Source organism: Macaca nemestrina, chromosome 4, assembly GCF_043159975.1.
Source record: "Macaca nemestrina isolate mMacNem1 chromosome 4, mMacNem.hap1, whole genome shotgun sequence".
Taxonomy (NCBI): Eukaryota; Metazoa; Chordata; class Mammalia; order Primates; family Cercopithecidae; genus Macaca; species Macaca nemestrina.
In genome coordinates, this window is record NC_092128.1 from 129,306,473 (window position 1) to 129,313,996 (window position 7,524).

The 7,524-nt window shown below is 49.1% G+C and overlaps 1 pseudogene; it reads left to right on the forward strand.

Annotated features, from left to right (window-relative positions):
• The first annotated feature begins 4,844 nt into the window (after window positions 1–4,844).
• LOC139362637 (phosphorylase b kinase gamma catalytic chain, skeletal muscle/heart isoform-like) lies at window positions 4,845–6,107 on the forward strand (annotated as a pseudogene).
• The last annotated feature ends 1,417 nt before the right edge of the window (window positions 6,108–7,524 follow it).

The following is a 7,524-nucleotide window of genomic DNA, read 5'->3' on the forward strand; positions in this document are numbered from 1 at the left end:
GGGCTAGATCCACGCTCTTGGCAGTCTTCCTCTGTGTCAAGCCTTGAGCAGGACACAGGGGCCTGGCTGAGCTTGGGGCCACTGAGAGTGGGCTGAGACCTCAGTCCTGGTGACAAGTGAAACCAGACAGAGCCTGGCTTGAGGATTTCCTGAAAACTCATTCCAGGTGGGCATGGTGGCTCACGCCTGTAATCCTACCACTTTGGGAGGCCAAGGTGGGTGGATCACTTGAGGTCAGGAGTTCAAGACCAACCTGGCCAATATGAACCCCATCTCTACTAAAAATACAAAAATTTGTTGGGCATGGTGGCATGCTCCTGTAATCCTAGCTACTTGGGAGGCTGAGGCAGGAGAATCACTTGAACCCAGGAGGCAGAGGTTGCTCTAGCCTGGGCAACAGAGCGAGACTGTCTAAAAAAAACAACAAAAAAACCTAATTCCACTTCAGGTCTGCTTTATGCTTCTCCTGGGACGTTGACAGGAAGTTGCCAAGTCTAAGTAAACAATGAACCAAATATATTTGTATAGAAATGTAAGGAAGAGGTGAACCACAGGGCTGGGCCTGCCTTGGGAGTCCAACATAAGGAATTCATGGCTCATGAGTATATTGTAAGAAAGAAATAGATCAGCCACGGTCCAGAACTGCAGCATGGGAAAACAAGCCATTCAGACTTATGAATAATCACTCTTCACTGGCTTATCATCACATCCACTCTAGAACACGGGACTCCTCAGGGATGTAGTTTAAGTTCCCTACAATTGGGGTCAAAGGTCACACCTTGACAATGGGGAGACTTCTATTCCCCATTCATCGAACCTGAGTGGGTTTTACTTGTTTGTAGTTTTAGAAAAATAAGCAAAACTGTATATTCCTCCATAAATTTAATCTTAAATTTCTTTATGCCCAGCTTGTTGGCAGATGCTTTTTCATGAGACCGTTTTAGATATCTGCATATATCACACACATATATACACATATCTCACATTCCATTCACAGTGTGACGTTTTCCATCAGTACCTTTCCTGGGCACTGATGAATTCAGAATTGCACTTAAGAGAGTAGATAAAATTCTGAATCTCGGACTGGCCTGAATTCACATTAAGGCAGCCATGATAAGTCTGTGAGCTCAATGAATATCTTCTGCATTTTAGAATTCCAGAGACCTGGATTCTTATAATAGACTCCCTCCCAGACTACCATTTTCCAGCAACCGGACTCAAAGTCCTCAGCTAGAAAGAGGGCTGATCATACCTGCGCAGCCATCCTCACAGATCTGGGGAGGTCATGAATATGAAAGTGCTTTGTGAGCCGCACAGACAGACCTGGGTTTGAAGTTTGTATCCACTTTTGTTTTTTTTCTTTTGAGACGGAGTTTTCCTCTTGTCACCTAGGCTGGAGTGCAGTGGCACAATCTTGGCTCACTGCAACCTCCACCTCCTGGGTTCAAGCAACTCTCCTGCCTCAGCCTCCTGAGTAGCTGGGATTACAAGTGCCCGCCCCAACGCCCAGCTAATTTTTGTATTTTTAGTAGAGATGGGGTTTCGCCATGTTGGCCAGGCTGGTCTCGAACTCCTGACCTCAGGTGATCCACCTGCTTCGGCCTCCCAGAGTGCTGGGATTACAGGCATGAGCCACTGTGCCTGGCTATTTCCACCACTTATTGACGGGGGGACCTTGAAAAATTTACTTCACTTCTTTGATCCTTAGATCTTTTATCTGTAAAGATGGACACTAGTATCTGTCCACAGATGAGCTATACAGATTAAATGGGATCAATGTATTTAAACAGCATGAGGTAAGTGCTCAATAAATGGTAAATATTGTTATTGCGATTACACTGGCATTTACAGCAGTTCCATCAATACTCTCACCAGTTTTATCAGCCTCATCCATATGCTTGGAACAACAAAAAAGATATTTTTGGAGTAGAGGATGGGAAAGTTTGGAAAATGTGGAGAAGGATGCATCATGGGTACGGGGAAAGTTAGGAGGAAATGGCCTTTCTGAAGTGAAGGACTGTGGAGAGTAGGAAACTGGGGCCAGGAAGTCAGGAGGTGCCAGACAGCGAATGCTTCTGAAAGCTGGATTAAGACCTTTGATCTTAGTCCTGAAAGCATCAGCCTCTGTGACTGTTTTCAGTGCTGGCCAGAATGACTGGGGGTCTCTCTGGTTACCCAGACCCTGGCGCCAGGTCCTCACAGCAAGCAGCAGAGCTTCTGAGTAAACAGGGCAGTGGGTGGGGCCCACAGTTGAGAGGGGTCCCAATTGGGTCTCCTCACTTTGCCAAGAGCTCTCATGATCAGCCCCAGTGGTCACTGGCTCCCTGTGGCCATAGCACTAGCTGGACTCATTCAGGCATCAGGCCCTCAGGCATGGCCTAATACCCTGACTATGTTTTTATTTTTAAATCATTTTTTAAGTAATAAATGATTATTAGTGTAGAAAATCTGGAAAATTCTTCAAATGGCAAAGAAGAAAATAAAACCAGTAATTTTGTGTTTTAGTTCTAACTACTGCCTTTTTGGATCTACACAGTTTTAAAAAACAGTTTTGTAATCGACTTTTTTTATTATGATAGAGCATAAACATTTTCTCAAGCCTTAAATATTCCTATACAATCACACTATAATCGATCACATAGGCTAAATGAGTTAATGCATGTATAACTCTTCAATCAATGAATGGCACATGGTAAGCACTCAGTATGTCTTAGCAATTATTATACTAGGGATATGTATTTAAACCACATGTATAATTAAATCAGCCCTTTATCATTGGGCTTGAGGATGGTTTTCACTTTTTCATTTATATAGTAATGCTCCAGTGTGCATCTTTGTGAACAAGCGTATACTCACATCTCTGATGACTTCCTCAGGATGTATTCCTAGTAGAGTGGCTGAGTCACAGGATATGCAATTTTTAAAATTATCAACACAGGTTGCTAAGTACCTTACCATTCATATGTGCTCTCGGATATTAAATGTTTTTTTTTTCTCTCCTGATGAGTCTGGGTTTGGAATTGGTTTCCCTCCTGAGAGAGAGAAGTTCTGCAGCTGAAAAAAAACATGACTGCTCCATTTCATGACGGCAGCTGCAAGGTATGACCACAGAGGCTTAAAGAAAAGCTCAGAATAGCTCTGCTATGTAACCAGTTACGAGGTTTTGGGTAAGGGAACTGACTTTTCTGCATCTCAATTTTTTGACCTTAGAATGGTTTTAACAACACCTGCATCCTTTAAAGTTCGTGAGAGGATTAAATGAGAATTCTAAATCTCTTCCAACACATACTAAGGGTTCCTGCATGACAATACTCATTAGTAGACACAGAAGCTGTACAATCATAGTACAGTAGCACAACAGCAATAACTGTACCAGCCAGAACTGAAAAGCCCAGCCACAACCCTTACCACTGCCTCCTCTAATGGCTTTAGCCAAATGGAGACAACATCGGGGTGCAGTGGGCTGGCCCTTTCCCCGTACCCCAGCAATCTGGACTGGAATACAAGTCTTCGTCTTTCCCCTACCTCTTCCGCTGGCCACAGTGGGAGACACCTAAACCCTCACAAGTTTACCCCTCCCCACTAGCCATGGAAGTGACAGAGACCTAAGCCTGGACAGCCTGAGGCCTACCTCACCCTTGGGAAGCAGGGAAGAGGTCCTGATCTGCCAGTAGTGGGCCTGATCTGCCAAAGGTGAGCCTAATCCATGAGAAGCCAGCATGATACTGTATTCCAGAAATGAGGTGATTCTCCAGAAACACGCCTGACCTAGTGGAAGTGGGCCTAACTCATGGGAAGTAAGCTTGATCCTGTCAGAAGCTGACTTGGCCAGCCAGAAGTGAGGATGAGGCTTAATTGGCAAGGTTGGGATGAGAGGGCCTAATACTTCTCAGGGGCCTCCTGCTTTCTGTCAGATGGAGTGCAGTTTCTTACCTTTTTTCTTTTTGTTTTTTGAAAATAGTATATATATATATATTTTTCTGAGAAGGAGTCTCACTCTGTCTCCCAGGCTGGAGTGCAGTGGTGCAATCTTGGCTCACTGCAACCTCTGCCTCCCGGGTACAAGCAATTCTCCTGCCTCAGCCTCCTGAGTAGCTGGGATTACAGGCAGGTGCCACCAGGTCTGGCTAATTTTTGTATTTTTAGTAGAGACGGAGGTTTCACCATGTTGGTCAGGCTGGTCTCAAACTCCTGACCTCGTGATCCACCTGCCTCAGCCTCTCAAAGTGCTGGGATTACAGGTGTGAGCCACCACACTTGGCAGGGCTAGGCATTTCTTCAGGTAAGTCCTCTCCCAGGTTCCTATTACCCTAGTTCCAGGCCAGGATGGCTAGAAGTGACCAGGGAAGCAATGGGCCATGAGCTGGTGGCCCTGTGGGCAGTACCCCGCCCTGCCCTGGGCCTTGAATTTGGATGTTGGGGGAGTCTCGCCCAAGTCCATTTCTGTTCCAACTCCATTGTCTCTTTGGACTTCCTTTTTCTTTTTTCTTTCTTTCTTTTTTTTTTTTTTTTTTTTTTTTTTTTGAGATAGTGCCTGGCTCTGTTGCCTTGGCTCGAATGCAGTGGGGCGATCTTGGCTCACTGCAACCTCCACCTCCCGGGTTCAAGCAATTCTCCTGCCTCAGACTCCTGAGTAGCTGGGACTACAGGCATGTGCCACCACACCCAATTATTTTTTGTAGTTTTAATAGATATGGGGTTTCACTATGTTGGCCAGGCTGGTCTTGAACTCCTGGCTTCAGGTGATCTGCCTGCCTCCGCCTCCCAAAGTGCTGGCATTATAGACATGAGCCACTGCGCCTGGCCAGGACTTCCTCTTCTGAGTGTCCTGCTGACCTGTCCTGATGACCGTTCCTGCAGAGGTCTGCGGGACCCCCAGTTACCTGGCCCCTGAGATTATTCAGTGCTCCATGAATGAGGACCATCCGGGTCACGGGAAGGCGGTGGACATGTGAGTGTGCCGGGGATCACCCGCCTGGGCTGGGCGAGGGAGGGAGCAGGCAGGGCTAGGTCGGTGCCCCTGGCGCTGGGTAAGTGACCCTGGGCCCACGCACGTCCAGACAGAGCACTGACGTCATCATGCACACGCTGCTGGCCGGCTCCCCGCCCTTCTGGCACCGGAAGCAGATGCTGATGCGAGGATGATCATGAGCGGCAACTCCCAGTTTGGCTCGCCCGAGTGGGATGATTACTCGGACACCATGAAGGACCTGGTGACAAGCCAGGCCGACTGGCTCCTGAGTTCAGGGCCGCGATGCCAGGCTCCCCTGCCCGGGGAGGCCCCGCCTCTCCTGACATGCTGGAGGGGACCTACCTTGACGTTCTCGGTTTCCCTCTCCTCCCCTCCCAGGTCTCCCGATTCCTGGTGGTGCAACCCCAGAGCTGCTGCACAGCGGAAGAGGCCTTGGCACACCCCTTCTTCCAGCAGTACGTGGTGGAGGAAGTGCGGCACATCAGCCCCCGCGGGAAGTTCAAGGGACAAAGCGTCCCGACCCAGGCCCTGCGGCAGTTGCCTCCAGCTCCCCAAGTGCAAACCTCTGAGCCCTCTCCTCTCCCAGGGGTCCTTACAACCCGTGGGTTCCTGGAGTACCCACCCCTTCCCTCCCAGCAGCCCTGTGATGGCTTCAGAGATGGCAGGTGTCAGCCCACTGGCTCCTCCCTGCAGATGCTGGCCAAGTGGGAAGTGGAGGACACTAGGAGAGCTCCGCAGAAGGCACCCAAGGTTTCGTGGCAGATGAGCCCAGAGCGTCCCTGTGCTGGAGGGGCAGGGCCTGGCAGGGGGTTGCTGTAGTCCAGCTTCTCCACCTGGCCCTGCAGGTGACCACTCTGACCGTGCTGGCTTCAGTGCGGATCTACTACCAGTACCGCCGGGTGAAGCCAGTGTCCCGGGAGATAGTCATCCGAGACCCCTAGGCCTTCCAGCCTCTGTGCCGGCTCATCAATGCCTATGCTTTCCGAATCTATGGCCTATGCTGTCCGAATCTAAGGCCTATGCTTTCCGAATCTAAGACCACTAGGTGAAGAAGGGGCAGCAGCAGAACCGGGCTGCCCTTTTCGAGAACACACCCAAGGCCATGCTCCTCTCCCTGGTCGAGGAGGACTACTGAGAGGATGGCCAGTCAGGGAGGGCTAGGGGACAGGCGGGGAGGGGAAGCCACGCAAATACAAGTCAAAGATCTCCCCTGCAGACCTCTGCAGAAGGAGTGCTTGGCCCTGGCCAGGAACCCCTGGAGCTGAGGTCATGATCTCCTCTCAAAGGCTGTGCACAAGGGAAGCGGGTGTTCTCACCACACAGCAATACCTGCAGGCTGGGGCAGGCCCTGGGTGGGCAGAGATCACAGGTGGCCTGAGAACCAGGAGCCGCCTGCTCCTCCACTTCCTGGATGAGCCACCATCTCCGTTTCTCTTTAGGGGAGGCCCAGAGTTACTGACACTTGGGCCCTCTTAGGGTCCCAAGGTGAGAATCAAAGACACAGAAATGTCTGAGATACACAATCACAGATTTTATTGACCCCATGACATCAAGTGACAGTGTGGGAGCAGGCTACTCTCCAGGGACATAGTTTTGGAGGCATATGGAGAAGGGGGCCCAGGTGAGGTGGCTCACACTTATAATCCCAGCACTTTGGGAGGTCCACGTGGGAGGCCAGGGGTTCACTTGAGGCCAGGGGTTTGAGACCAGCCTGGGCAACACAGTGAGATCCTATCACTACAAAAATTCAAAAAATTAGCCAGGCATGGTGGTGCATACTTGTAGTCCCAGCTACAAGGCTGAGGTGGGAGAACTGCTTGAGCCCAGGAGCTCAAGGCTGCAGTGAGCTGTGATCACCATGGCACTCTAGCCTGGGCAACAGAGCAAAACCCTGTCTCTGAAAAACAAACAAACAAACAAAAAAACAACATAAAAAACAGAAGGGGAAGCTTCTGATATTTGTCTTTCTGGAGTACTGTTGGCTTTGTGATTCCCACAATGCACTGCTTCATCTAGTACATTTGGTTCTCCCAGACCTTTTTAGGACTGAACTGTGCTTTAAATAGTTACATGCCTGCCTGTTACACAGTGGAAACTAGTTTTCTTTCGAGGGACACGAAACGACAGATGAGGCCATGAAGAAAACATTCTCCTTCCACAGCAACTGGCTGGGAAAATAAACACAAAAGTGATCCTCCTGCCTCAACCTCCCTACTAGCTGGGACTACAAGTGTGTGCTACCATGAAGGGCTAAGTTTTTTAAAGCAATTTTAGTAGAGATGTGGTCTATGTTGCCCAGGATGGTCTTGAACTCCTGGACTCAAGCAATCCTCCCACCTCAGCCTCCCAAGTTGTTGGGATTGCAGGCGTGAGCCACTGAGTCCAGCCCTTCATCACATATCTAAAAACAATCATTAGAGGTAGATGCAACAGGTGTTATTGTTATTAACTCCATTTAACAGAAGAGAAACACTGAAGCAAATAGAAGTGAAAAATTGGGCTTTTAAAATAGATTTTTGGCCAGGCATAGTGGCTCACACCTGTAATCCCAA